General features: G+C 45.0%; 1 protein-coding gene across 2 annotated transcripts in view; it reads right to left on the bottom strand.

Moving 5' to 3' along the window:
- Positions 1-14467, bottom strand: part of TMEM183A (transmembrane protein 183A) — a 562721-nt gene that overhangs the window by 354973 nt on the left and 193281 nt on the right. The window lies entirely within an intron of this gene.

Genomic DNA, 14467 nt, shown 5'->3' with positions numbered 1-14467 from the left:
TTTGTTGCCAACATTTCGAAGTAAGAAGTCAGTTGCCTTTGTTTGCCTGGCGTAAGATAGGCCACCTGGGCAGTTGTATTTAAGCTTGCACCCAGGAATATTATCTCTTAAGAGAGCACTAGTTTTGATTTCTTTTCGTTTACTGTGTACCCTAGGCAAATTAGCAATCTTTTTACAAACGCCAGATGCTTTAGTAGAATGTCCTTGTTCTCTGCTTGAATAAGGCAGTCGTCCAAGTAGGGATATATCTGAATTCCTCTTTGTCTGCAAAAAGCAATTACTGGTGCCAGGCATTTTGTGAAGACCCTGGGCGCAGTAGATAAGCCAAACAGCAGTGCAGAGAATTGGTAGTGCATTGAGCCAGCTATGAATCTGAGGTATCTTCTGTAAGACTGTCTGATTGGGACATGCAGGTATGCCTCTAAGTCCAAGGTTACAAGCCAAGCCTTCTTGCCCAGCATGGGCAGAAGCTACTGCACAGTCAACATTTTGAATTTTGGAACGTCCAGAAAAGTGTTTAGAATAGACAGGTCCAGTATTGGTCTCCAGGCTTTGTCCTTTCTGGGTACCAAATAAAGACGTGAGTAAAATCCTTGTCCATGCTCCTGTAGTGGTACTCTCTGAATGGCCCTCATATGTCCATGAGGGATAAAACTTGCTTTTGTGCCTCTCCCCATTGATTGTGTGGCAGGTCTGGCATGCCTTTTGCCTTTGGCAGGGTGTGAAAGTGGAATCTGTAACCCCGAGACACTATATTCAAGACCCATTTGTCCTGGGTGATCATGTGCCAGTTTTGTAAAAAAAGTGCTAGTTTTCCCCCTAAGTGAGTGTCCAAAAGATAAGTGCTTGGTACTGGTAGTGGAAAGTCATTGGGACTGTTTCCTATAAGGTTGAGATTTGCCTTCTCTGCTTTTGGAGGAAGAAGCACTCCATTGTTTACGCCTGTATGAGCCTTGGGGCTGGGATCTGCCTCTAGGGCGCCTGTATCTGCCTCTTTGTGGCCTAGCTGACCAAACAAAGAATCAGGCTGTAATGGAGCATCTAATAATTTTGCTTTAACATGATCAGGCAGATTCTGTTCCTTTACCCAAGCATGCCTTGTAATAACAGAACCCGTTACAGCGGCCCTACAAGAGGCCTCCAAAGAATCAAAACCACATTGCAAAGGATGTTTTCCCACCTGTTCAGCTGCATGCAATAATTCCTGCATTTCCTTGTTTTCAGCACATTCAGAATTTGTCAACAATTTTCTGTTTTAACAGTGACATTAAGTATTGCTGATATTTAAGCATATGAAACTGATAATTTAAAGCCCTTACAGCCAAGGCAGCAGAAGTGTAAACTTTTTTTCCCCCATCTGTCCAGTGCTCTAGAATCCCTATCAGAGGGAACAGGGTTTTTTGCAGTGGAAGCCTTGACCCCTTTGGGACCCTGAGATATAGTTTCTGGGTCAGCAGCAGGGTTTTTATATAGAAATTTATGAGAGTCTGGAACCCTTTAGTACCTGTCTGGCTTAACGGTTGCTGGGGGTATAGAGTCTGGAGACAGGCCAGACTCTGAAAAAACATCATCTACAATGTCCAGAACAGGAGGAATAGCAAGGGGCCTGTTCTGAGGAAGTAAAAAAATCTGAACCTTTGCTTGGATTCTGAATAATCCTGGCTCTCCCAATGAAAGTGCTCCCTCATAGTATGCAGGGTTTCCCCAAAAGAGTAATCCTCAGGAGGAGAAGCTGAAGGAATAGATTATTCAGCACCAGAATCCTCATAGGGAGGAAGAGAGTATTCCTGATCAGAGGAGGAATCAGAGGAAATGGAAACCTTATCTGAAGATTCATAGTCTGTCTCTTGCCTAGGCCTCTTATCAGGAGGGGGAGGGAACCCCTGATCAAAGTAATAAGGTCTTCGGCCATTCTGAGCATCTGTTTTTTAGGCATGGAAGTCTGTCCTAGAGAATGCTGTACTTGTTTCTTTGTCTTTAGAGCTGCTTTAGTCTTTGGCTTTGAAGCTGAAGATGCCTTTACACATAACTGCGTAGGTCTGAAAACACCCTCAGAAGCCGATGCCTGCACAGCGGCTCTGGACCCATCTGAGGGTACAGTTTCCGAGGATCCAATAACTTGAGTTTCCAGAGGCCCAGTCGGCTCCACGTGGGAGTCGGAAGTGGCCTGTGGCTCTGAGGTGGCGGGTGTCAGGGGCTGCGAAAGCACCTCACTGAGAACCGGCAAACCGACGACTAGCTTAGAGGAAGCCTCATTGTCAGTTTTGGACCTCGGATGCCTGTCCTTGTCTTTATCCTTGCGTTTTTTATAGACTCCGGTCATCGGCTGTTCCGCCAGCATTGTATAATTGAACCTGCAGCCAAAGTAATGAAAGGCAAAATCGTACTGACGCTTAATAGTGCATTGGTTAAATCTAGCACAAAACAAGCAATGTCATGGTCAGGGCCTAGGCAAGGAATACAGTAAGAGTGAAAATCCTTATGAGGTATTTGCTTTCCACAAGAAATACAATTGTTAACTTTTTCTGACATCGGTCTGGAGCAAGAGAAAAAAGTTTCCCCAACTTAGCTTTAATGAAGACTTTGGATCTGAAATTCGAATATCTCAGGAGTCGGCCAACTGGCACTTGCGAACTTTTGCTTCGGGCACCGTGCGGCAAGAAAGAGTGGAGAAAATGGCGTTGGCTGCATCTTGTATACCCCTGGAGCACTGACGCCAGGGAAGAGGCGACAGCAACCGACGCCGGACCAGGACTTTGGAATTCAGGCCGACTGCGGGTAGCCTGCCAGCAGGATAACCCAAGTGTAATGACTGCAACAGTGAAACACGATGAACATCTGAGAGTGCATGGAGCCTGCTCTGAAGCGTAGGTATTTCCTGCAAGATTCCCTTATTGGAATGTGCAGGTAAGCATCAAGTCTAAGGTTGCCAACCAGGCAACTTTGCCTAGCATAGGAAGCAGCTGTTGAAGTGTTAGCATTTTGAATTTTGAGATTACCAAAAAGGTGTTTAGAATAGAGAGGTCCACGATAGGACACCAGGAGCTGTCTTTTCAGGATACCAGGAAAAGTCTTGAGTAAAAACCTTGTCCTCTTGCTTCTGCTGGGACAGGTTGAATACCCCTGATACTTAGAGAGAGAACCTGCTGTTGAGCCTCTGACCACTGATTTGGGGGTAGGGTCTGGCCAACTGTTTGGGGTTGGTAAGGTGTGGAAGTGGAATCTGTATCCTTGGAAAAATATATTTAAAACCCATTTGTCCTGGGTAATGAGTTCCCAGTTTTTTGCATGCAGGGCACTCTTTCCCCCTAAAGGAGCAGGCAGTTGAGCAGGGCTTGGAAGGGTTAAGGTTAAGTCATTGTGACATTTTTCAACAGCGAGGGTGTCTTACTACTTCCAGCTTTGGAAGTGGGAGCCCCCGACTGCTTAGGCCTGTGTGTACCTTCAGACTGTAGCCTAGGTGGTCTGCTGTTCCTGGGTTTGGACTGAGAAGGCCTGGAAGAGACTGGAAAGAACCAGTTCTTAGAAGGCCAATGCTTACTAAATCTTGGAAGCTGTACTTGCAGGAAATCTTTAACAAGTTTGCATAGATTTAGCTTTTCCTCCATCTTTTTAAGGACTACTTCTGCTTTGTTGCCAAACAGGCGGTCTTGGTTTAAGGGAGCATCCAGTAATTTAGCTTTAACATGATATGGCAAGTTTTGCTCCTTAAGCCAAGCATGCTTTCTAAGTACAGACCCAGTGACAGCAGCCCTGCAAGATGCTTCTAAAGAGTCAAAACCACATTGCAAAGTATGTTTACTAACTTGTTCAGCAGAATGCATTAAATCCTGTAATTCTTTATGTTCAGCACAGTCAGGAATCAACATCATTTTCTGTTTAAGTAGTCCCATAATATGCTGCTGATACTTTAACATATGAAACTGGAAATTTAAGGCCCTAATGGCCAAAGTAGCAGAAGTGTATACCTTCTTACACCATCTCTGTCCAAGGCCCTGGAATCTCTATCAGAGGGGGGTAGGGTTTTTGGCAGTAGTAGTCTTATTGCCTTTTGGTCCTTGGGAAATGGTCTCTGGATCCACAGTAGGATTGTTGAAGACGAACTTGCGAGAGTCAGGTACTCTGCAATACCTGTCAGGTTTTCTGGGAGCTGGAGCTAAAGTGTCTGGGGCCAGGCTTGATTCCAAGAAGGCATCATCTACAATGTCCAGAACAGGAGGGATAGCTAAAGGCCTGTGTTGAGGGAGGAGTAAGAATTGACTAAGCCTCTTTTTGGAGTCCGAGTAGTCCTGGCTTTCCCAGCAGAAATGCTCCCTATGAGTGTGCAAGGTTTCACCAAAAGAAAAATCTTCTGGAGGGGAAGCCTCTGCATCAGAATCCCCATAAGTAGAGAAGGGCAAATCCTGGTAATCAGAAGAAACAGAAATTTCAGAATCCTGATCAGAAGAATCAGGAGGAAAATCAGTTCTAGGTCTCTTAGAGGGGGGAAGGCTGGCTTCCCCTAATTAAAGTAATAAGGTCTTCAGCCATTCTAAGCATTTGTTTTTTAGGCATATGGGCCTGACCATGCGGTTTGGACATCTCGTTTTCTAGGCATGGGTCGAGTTTTAGGCCTTGATGAAAAAGATGGTGTCTGTTGGAAATGCAAATCTGTAGGCCTAAATATACCCTCAGAAGCCAATGCCTGCAAAGCAGCTCCAGACCCATCCATGGTAGAGATATCTTCAGGTTCCATAGTCAAAGAAGCATCTTGCGGCATACCTGACTCTGAATGGGTCTCAGTAGAGGTCTCTGAATCTGAAGTATCAGGTATCAGGGGCTGCGAAAGCACCTCACCAAGTACCGGCAAACTGGCGACTAGCTTAATGGAAGACTCGTCGGCAGTTTTGGACCTATGCGGTCTGTCTCTGTCTTTATCCTTATGTTTTTCCGGAATATCGGTAGTCGGATGGCTTACCGAAGCAGTTTCTGAATAATTATACAGAGTACCAAAATAATTTGCTGCAAAAATAGACAGACGACAAATAGTTCGGGCGTTGAATAAGGCACAAAACCGACAGCGACGGATGCTGTGGTCTGGGCCTAAGCAAGGAATGCAGTACGAATTAAAATCTTTATGAGGTATTTGCTTTCCACAGGTAAGACCATTGTTAACTTTTACTGACATCAGTTAAGAGCAACAAAAAGGATCCCCAATGGGGTATTTGGCTTTTTTGAAGACTTGGGTTCTGAAACTCAAAAATGAAAAATTTCAGGAGTTGGCCGACTAGCACTTGCGAACTGCTTTTGCTTCGGGCACCATGTGGCAAGAAAGACTGATGTAATGGTGTCGGCTGCATGTTTTATACCCCTGACGTCATGGAAGAAGAGACAGCATCCGATGCAGGAATCCAAGATTCTGGTATTCAGGCCGGCTGAGGGCTACCTGCAGTCAGATAACCTAAATGAAATGACTGCAACAGTGAAACACGAAGAACATCTGGCTGCCGCATAAACTGAGCCCCTCAGGAATAGGAGTAGTAAGGAAGTATGAAACCCCTCCCAGACACAGGGTCAATAGTCAGGGAAGGACCCAGAAATAATATGGTCAAAGAGAAGGGGGTCAGGTGGGTGGGATTGAATACTTTAACATAGAAGAGAAGGGCATCTATGGTTATGGCAAGTTCTTAAACAACTACTCTAGGTCATTCTATTCTCATGTTGCAGTATTCTTCACCTTAGGGAGCGTACCAAAGCTCTCTATGTAGTAATGCAGGTGGCAGGAAGGGGTGCAGAGCCTACATGACCCTGCAGAATAGACCTAGCAAACCCTGCTCTAGCCCTGGAGATGGAGTCCAATTTGTAATGCTTGGTGAAGTTATGCACCGAGGACCAAGTTGCTGCCTCCAGAAGAGAAGAGTAATCAATGTCCTTGAGAAAGGCTGCTGGAGAGGAAAGAGCTCTGGTGGGATGGGCTTTGACAGATTAATCCAGCCGTTTTCCATGAAAGGAATATCAAAAGGCAACAGCCTTAGAAATCCAAGAGGCAATTGTCTGTTTTGACACGGCCTTGCCTAGGGCTCTAGGATATAAAGGGAGACAAAAAGTTGATCTGCCTGTCTGAAGGATTTGGTCTTGTCTAGGTAGAACCTCTGTTGCCTATGAACATCCAAGGAATACAAGGTCCTTTCAGAGGAGTTCTGTGGCTGAGGGTTGAAGACAGGCAAGTTAATGGTCTGGTTTAGGGATATATCATCAACTACTTTTGGCATGAAGGAAGGGTTAGTCCTTAGAGAAACCCTATCCTTATTGCAAGACAAGGTAGGGAAGTGAAGCCATAAGGGCTTGGATCTCAGATACCCTCCTAGCAGAAGTGAGTTCCACTAACAAGACTGTTTTCCAGGTACAACACTTGAGAGGAAGAATGGGCGGACTCAAAGAGAGCTAGCGTAAGTTTTCCCAGCACAAAGTTAAGATCCCAAGGTGGGGGAATGGGCTTATGAGAAGACCTAACATGAAGGACCCCTTTCAAAAATAACTTAGCCAGGAAGCCAGAGGTGGAGTCAGAAGAAGGCAAGCAGAAATGGCAGAGAGATGCACTTTCACTGATGAATAAGTCAACCCTAAATGCAACTCACAGGTAGGAAAGGACCAGGGAACAGAAGCATGAGATGGGTCCTGTTTACTCTTACGGCACGAACTGGAGAATCTTTTCCATTTGAATAGTTTCTCCTAGTACTTGGCTTTCTGGCCTCCTGCAGAACACTGAGCAAGTCCTCTCAATACAGGTGCCTAACAGGGATCAAAACTATCACCCACACAGTAAGATTGAGAAGGCAGGGATGAATAAGGGACCCCTCGTCTTGTGAGCAGGTCGAAGTGATGAGGTAAAGTACAGTTGTGTACACTTACCATAAATGTAGATGTTTGCGTGTATTCACTGTTGCAGTCATTACATTTGGGTAACCCTGCTGACAGGTTGCCCTCAGTCGGCCTGAATTCCAAAGTCCTGGGTCCTGTGTCGGCTGCTGTCGCACCATCCCTGACGTCATGTCATCAGGGGTATAAAAGAAGCGGCCAAAGCCATTTTCTTTAGTTTTTCTTTCCCCAGATGTCAGGTGCCCCCTAAAAGGGTAGCCAATATATATATATATATATATATATATATATATATATATATATATATATATATATATATATCTATATAAAAATATATGCACCAATATAAACTTTATCTTCATCTACAAGCAAATACTCCACAGAGGTTGTATAAATCAGAGAAGGAAGGATAGGTTCCATCAGAAGAAAGCGGGATGGCGGGTGGGTAACCTGGACTGCAAAAGTGAATACACTCAAACATCTACATTTATGGTAAGTGTACACAACTGTACTATGTTCTTCGTGTTTCACTGGTGCAGTCATTACTTTTGGGTAAAGTCCCAAAGCTATGGTTGGGAGGCAAGAGCTAAACAGCATTAGGGGCGGCTATGAGTCCCCTGCAGAACTGCAGTGGCAAAGCCTGCCTTGGATTTAGAGCAGAGTGGCAGATGATAGTGCTTTGTAAAGGTGTGCACTGAACTCCAAGTGGCAGCCTCTAAAATGTCCTCGGTTGGTACTCCCCTGAGAAAGGCTGCTGAAGTGGCTGCAGCTCTGGTTGAATGTGGCCTAATGCCCTTAGGCACTGGCTTGCCATGGTGTAAATAGCAGAAACGAATGCAGTGGCCTATCCACTTTGAAATAGTCTGCTTTGAGATAGCCTTTCCTTGTGATCCTGCAACATATGCCACTAGCAATTGCTCTGTCTTTCTGAAAACTTTGGTTCTGTCCAAGTAGAATCTAAGCTGTCTGTGTACGTCCAAAGAATGCAGAATTCTCTCCCCCTTGTTCTGTGGATTTGGATAAAAAGTTGGCAGGTGAATAGTTTGGTTTAGAGCCACACTGGACACCACCTTAGGCATAAATGTTGGGTTTGACCTCAGAGAGACCCTGTCTGGATAAAAAAAATGCTAAAAGGTTCCACAGCCATGAGTGCCTGTAGCTCTGAAACTCGTCTTGCAGAAGTTATTGCTAGGAGCAGAGCTGTCTTCCAAGATAAAAATGTTATATCAGAAATAGCAGCTGGCTCAAAAATAGGCAGGGTGAGTTTTTCCAACACATAGTTGAGGTCCCATGCAGGCACTGGTGATCTCCTTGGAGGCCTTAAATTTTTGGCTCCTCTTGAGGTACTGCTTTAATAAGGGATGAGAAAAGATTGGTGGCTCTGTATTGTAATGAGCCGAAATGGCAGAGGCATGAATTTTAATAGATGAAAAAGGTAGGCCTTTGTCCAGCATCTCAGTTAAGTATTGCAAAATCTGAGGAATATTCGGCACAGCTGGATCAGTTCCTTGTGCCTGGTTCCAAGCATTGAATCTCTTCCATTTTCCAGTATAAGATTTTTTAGTACTAGGCCTTCTGGCTTCCAAAATGACATCCATCACAGCTTTACTGACAGGTGTGTTTTGTATGACTACATTATCCGCCATGCTGCCAGGTTTAAAGTCCTGAGTTGGCTGTGCAGGATCTGATTGTTTTGCTGGGACAGTAGTTGAGGTATTTGAGGTAAGGTCCAAGCTGGGTATTGAGACAAGTTCCTTAGGATTGGATACCAGTACTGGTGGGGCCAGTCTGGGGCAATCAGTATCATCTTTGGCTTCTTCTGTCTGACCTTTAGGAGTACCTTGGGGAGGAGATGCAGTGGGGGAAAGGCATACACTGATAGGTTTTTCCAGCTGAAAGATAGGGCATCCACTTTCCATGCTTGTCTGTGATAAGTTCTTGTGCAGAATCTTTTAGTTGGTAGCTGTGAGGGGAGGCAAATAGATCTATGTCCGGGCATCCCCATTTCCTTGTTATCATGCTGAAGACTTGTGGATCTAGCTTCCACTCGTGGGGATCCATGAGGTTTCTGCTTAGTTCATCTGCCAGAGTATATTCCTTCCTGGCAGGAATTATGCCTGCAGATGTACTTGGTAAATCAATGCGGTGTCCCACAAAGTCATGGCTACTGCAAAGGGGGGTAAGAATGTGTTCCCCCTTGCTTGTTTATATACCACATGACCATGGTGTTGTCTGTTCAGTAGTTGTCCCGGCTGAAGTAGGTCCTTGAAGGCTGTCAGGGCATTTTGAACAGCTAGCATCTCTTTTTTGATTGACATGTAGATGCATTTGGTTTGAGGACCATGTGCCCGGAATGCATCTTCCTGCCATGTGGGCCCCCCAGACAATCTGATGCATCCATTGCCAGTGCCTGCCTGGCTGGGGGTAATGTGAATGGCTGTCCCTTGTTTTGGTGACAAGCCTTTGCCCAACACCAAAACTCCTGTTGCAGGCAGGGAATGAGAGTAATCATTTTTTCCAGGCTGTGGCAATGTTGAGTCCAAACACTTTTTTTTAGGTACCACTAAAGTTTCCTCATATGCAGTCTTGCATATGGAATTAGTAGGATGCAGGATGCCATGAAGCCCAAAGCCTGCAGAATTTTTCTTGCAGATAACTGGGCCTTTGTTGCCAACATGTTGAAATAGGTAGTCAGTTGCCTTTGTTTGTCTGGCGTGAAATAAGCCATCTGGGCAGTTGTATTTAAGCTTGCACCCAGAAATATTATCTCTTGAGAGGGTACTAGTTTTGATTTCTTTTCGTTGACTGTGCATCCTAGGCATGTTAGAAGTATTTTGACAAACGCCAGATGCTGTAGAAGAATGTCCTTGTTCTCTGCTCGAATTAGACAGTCGTCCAAGTAAGGATATATTTGTATTCCTCTTTGTCTGCAGAATGCAATTACTGGTGCCAGGCACTTTGTAAAGACCCTGGGCGCAGTAGATAAGGCAAAGGGCAGTGCAGAGAATTGGTAATGCATTGAGCCAGCTTTGAATCTGAGGTTTCTTCTGCATAAGTGTCTGATTGGGACATGCAGGTATGCCTCTTTTAGGTCTAAAGTCACAAGCCAAGCGTTCTTGCCCAGCATGGGCAGAAGCTGCTGCAAAGTCAACATCTTGAACTTTGGTATATCCAGGAATGTATTCAGAATAGATCGGTCCAGTATTGGTCTCCAGGCTTTATCTTTTCTGGGTACCAAGAACAGTTTTGAGTAAAATCCTTGTCCCTGCTCTTGCTCTGGTACTTGTTGAATGGCCCCCATGTCCATGAGGGATGAGACTTGTTTTTGTGCCTCTGCCCATTGATTTTTTGGCAGATCTGGCCAGCCATTTGCCTTTGGCAGGGTATGGAAATGGAACTTGTAGCCTTGACACACGATATTTAGAACCCACTTGTCCAGGGTTATAATGTGCCAATTTTGAGAAAAAAGTGCTAATTTTCCCCCTAAGGGTGCTGCCAGGAGATGAGTGCTTGGTGCAGGCAGGGGGAAGTCATTGGGACTGTTTCCTGTATGGTTGTGATTTGTCTTCTCCAACTTTGGAGGTAGAAGCACCTCATTGTTTTGACCTGTATGAACCTTGCGGCTGGGATCTACCTCTAGGGCATCTTGATCTGCCCCTTTGAGGTCTAACACAGGAAAGGACCAATTCTTTGTAGGCCAGTGTCTACTAAACCTAGGTGGCTGTGCTTGTAAAAAATCTTTGACAGTTTGCATAGATTTAGCTTTGTCCTCCATTTTCTTTAACACCTCTTCTGCCTTAACACCAAACAAAGTATCATGCTGTAAAGGTGCATCTAATAATTTTACTTTGACATGATCAGGCAGACTTTGTTCCTTTAACAAAGCATGCCTCCTAATCATAGAACCCATAACTATGGCCCTGCACAAGGCCTCCAAAGAATCAAAACCACATTGCAACGTATGCTTTCCAACTTGTTCAGCTGCATGCAATAAATCCTGCATTTCCTTGTTTTCTGCACATTCAGAATTTAACATTTTCTGTTTAAGCAATGTCATGACGTTGTTGATATTTGAGCATATGAAACTGACAATTTAAGGCCCTTATAGCCAAGGTAGCAGATGTGTAAACCTTTTTTCCCCATCTATCCAGTGCCCTAGAATCTCTGTCAGAGGGAGTAGGGTTTTTTGCAGCGGAAGCCTTAATTCCTTTGGGACCCTGAGAAATAGTTTCTGGGTCTGCAGCAGGGTTTTTAAAAAGGAATTTATGAGAGTCAGGAACCCTGTAATATCTGTCAGGCTTAACAGGAGCTGGAGGTAAGGAATCAGGGGTAAGACTAGACTCCGAAAACACATCATCTACAATGTCTAACACAGGTGGAATGGCTAGTGGCCTGTGTTGTGGTAGTAAAAGGAAATCCCTGAGCCTCTTTTTAGATTCTGAAAAATCTTGGCTCTCCCAGTGGAAATGCTCCCTCATGGTATGCAAGGTTTCCCCAAAAGAAAAGTCCTCTGGAGGAGAAGCTGAAGGTATGGATTCTTCAGCATCAGAATCCTCATAGGGGGGGAAGAAAATATTCCCGATCAGAAGAGGAATCAGAAGAAATAGAAACCTGATCTTAAGATTCATAGTCAGTCTCTTGCCTAGGCCTCTTATCAGGAGGGGGATGGGAACCCATGATCAAGGTAATCAAGTCTTCGGCCATTTTGAGCATCTGTTTTTTAGGCATAGAGGCCTGTCCACATGGCTCTTGAGTTTGTTTCTTTGCTTTAGAAGGTGCTTTAGTCTTTGCCTTTGAAGCTGAAGTCGGTTTAATGTAAAGATGTTTAGGTCTGAATACACCCTCAGAAGCCTGTGCCTGCTCACCGGCTCCAGACCCATCTGAAGGAATAGTATCCGAGGCTCCAATACCATGAGTTTCCAGCGGCATGGCTGACTCCATGTGGGAGTCGGTAGCGGGCTGCGACTCTAAAGGAGCAGACGTCAGGGGCTGCGAAAGCGCCTCACTGAGAACCAGAGAACCGGCGACTGGCTTAGGAGAAGCTTCGTCGTCAGTTTTGGGCCTCGGTTGGCTCTCTCTCTTTTTTTCTTTGCATTATTTGTGAACTCCGGTAGTTGGATGGCTATCCGACGACATTTCCAGATAATTAAACCGGCGTCCAAAATAGTTTAAAGCAAAATCATACCGACACTTAATAGTGCGTTGGTTAAATCTAGCACAAAACCGACAACCAGAAAAGTACAGTTTTGTACCTACCATAAATGTAGATGTTCGAGTGCTAATACAGCTGCAGTCATAACAGATGGGGTTCTCCTGCCGTCAGGCGGGTCCTCGGTCGGCCGAATTCCAAAGTCTAGGTCCGGCGTCGGTTGTCGTCGCCTCCTCCCTGACGTCAGTGCGACAGGGGTATAAAAGAACCAGCCAACGCCATTTTCTTCAGTTTTTTTCTTGCCCCAGATGTCAGGTGCCCCCAGAAGGAAGGCAATACATATAGTTATGTAATAATGCAATGCAATATAATCAAAGACTAGTAGATGCAAGCAAACACACCATAAAAGAAGACCCCTAGAGGGGAAGGAGGGAGGGAAACCTGGACTGCAGCTGTATTAGCACTCGAACATCTACATTTATGGTAGGTACAAAACTGTACTATGTTCATCGTGCATACAGCTGCAGTCATAACAGATGGGTAGAATCCCAAAGCTAAGAAAGGGGTGGTAGGCACTAGGTGGAGCTAGGAGGAGCCAAAATGCCCTGCAAGACTGCAGTGACAAAGCCTGCTCTAGATTTGGAGTATAATGGTAGGTTGTAGTGCTCGGAGAACGTATGTACAGAACTCCAAGTGGCTGCTTCTAAAATATTCTTGGTAGGAACTCCTCTGAGAAAGTCTGCAGAGGTGGCTGTGGCCCTGGTAGAATGAGTTCTTATGCCTGTAGGTACAGTTTTGCCATGAAAGGAATAGCAAAAGCGTATGCAGTGGGCTATCCATTTTGAGATTGTCTGTTTGGAGATTTACTTTCCTTGAGCTCCTACCGCCTAGGCCACAAAAAGCTGTTCTGATTTTCTGAAAGGTTTTGTTCTATCCAGATAATAACGCAGTTGTCTGTGGATGTCCAAGGAATGCAGTAATCTCTCCCCTTTGTTTTGAGGATTAGGATAAAAAGTAGGTAAATGTATGGCCTGATTTAAAGCTACCCTGGATACCACTTTAGGCATAAAGGACGGGTTGGTACGTAATGAAACTCTGTCCTGATGGATGATGATAAAAGGCTGGACAGCCATAAGAGCCTGCAGTTCTGAAACCCTACGAGCTGAAGTGATAGCCAGAAGGAAAGCTGTTTTCCAGGACAAATATTGTAAATCTGATGAGGCAGCTGGCTCAAAAGGAGGCAAAGTCAGTTTTTCCAGAATGAAATTAAGATCCCAAGCAGGAATTGGTTGTTTTCTTGGAGGTCTTAAATTCTTAGCCCCTCTGAGGAACTGTCTTAATAGAGGGTGAGAGAATAAAGGTGGATCAGTGTTGTATTCTGCAGAAATGGCTGAGGCATGGATTTTGATGGAGGAGAACGATAGTCCACTGCTTAGCAGTTCAGCCAAATATTGTAGTATTTGAGGTAAATTCAGTTTTCCAGGGCACTGGCCCTTTTTCTCATTCCAAACACAAAAACGTTTCCATTTTGCAGAGTAAGCTTTTCTAGTTGATGGCCTTCTGGCCTCCAAAATGACATCCTGCACCTCCTTGGAGAGCAGGGCCTGCTGCGATGCTAAGGAATCTTCCATGCGGCTAGATTGAGTGTTTTCAGCTGACTGTGAAGAGTTTTGAAGTGGTGCGGAGTCAGAAGAAGAGGCATTAGAGGCAGGATCCATGGTGGGGAATGCGTCAGGCTCCTCAGGAGTGGGTACCAGTGTTGCCTTGGCCAGTCCGGAGCAATGAGGATCATCTTTGGTCTGTCTGCTCTGGTCTTCAATAGGACTTTGGGCAGCAGAGGAAGAGGTGGGAAGGCATAAACTGTCATTGATGTCCAACTGAAAGAGAGAGCGTCCACTCTCCAGGCCTTTGGATGGAAGATCCTTGAGCAGAATTTTGTCAATTGATGGTTTTTGTGAGAGGCAAAGAGATCTATGTCTGGCCTTCCCCATTCTTGGATTATTTCTGTAAAAACTTTTGGATGCAACTTCCATTCGTGTGGATCTGTCATATTTCTGCTTAGGTTGTCTGCTAGCGTGTTTTTCTTGCCTGGCAAATACTGTGCTTGTAGTTCCATTTGTAAGTCCATGGCCATGTTCCAAAGTGACATGGCCAGTCTGCATAGGGGATAAGAATGCGTTCCTCCCTGCTTGTTTATGTACCACATAACTGTGGTGTTGTCTGTTCTTATCAATAGCTGTCCTGGTTGTAGAAGGTCCTTGAAAGCTATAATAGCATTTATCACTGCTAGCATTTCCTTTTTGATTGATGTGAAGGTGCTTTTCTTTTTGGGTCCATTTGCCCTGAATGCACCGGTCTGTCATGTGTGCCCCCCAGGCGTAGTCCGAGGCGTCTGTTGTGATGACTTGTTTTGCTTGAGGCTTGCTGAATGGGAGACCTGTGTTTGTTTGGCATGCTTGA

This window comes from Protopterus annectens, chromosome 4.part1 (genome assembly GCF_019279795.1).
Source record: "Protopterus annectens isolate FY-2018-M chromosome 4.part1, PAN1.0, whole genome shotgun sequence".
Lineage (NCBI taxonomy): Eukaryota > Metazoa > Chordata > Ceratodontiformes > Protopteridae > Protopterus > Protopterus annectens.
The sequence above is the reverse complement of the archived record's forward strand: the minus strand, read 5'-3'. Positions and strand labels throughout refer to the sequence as shown.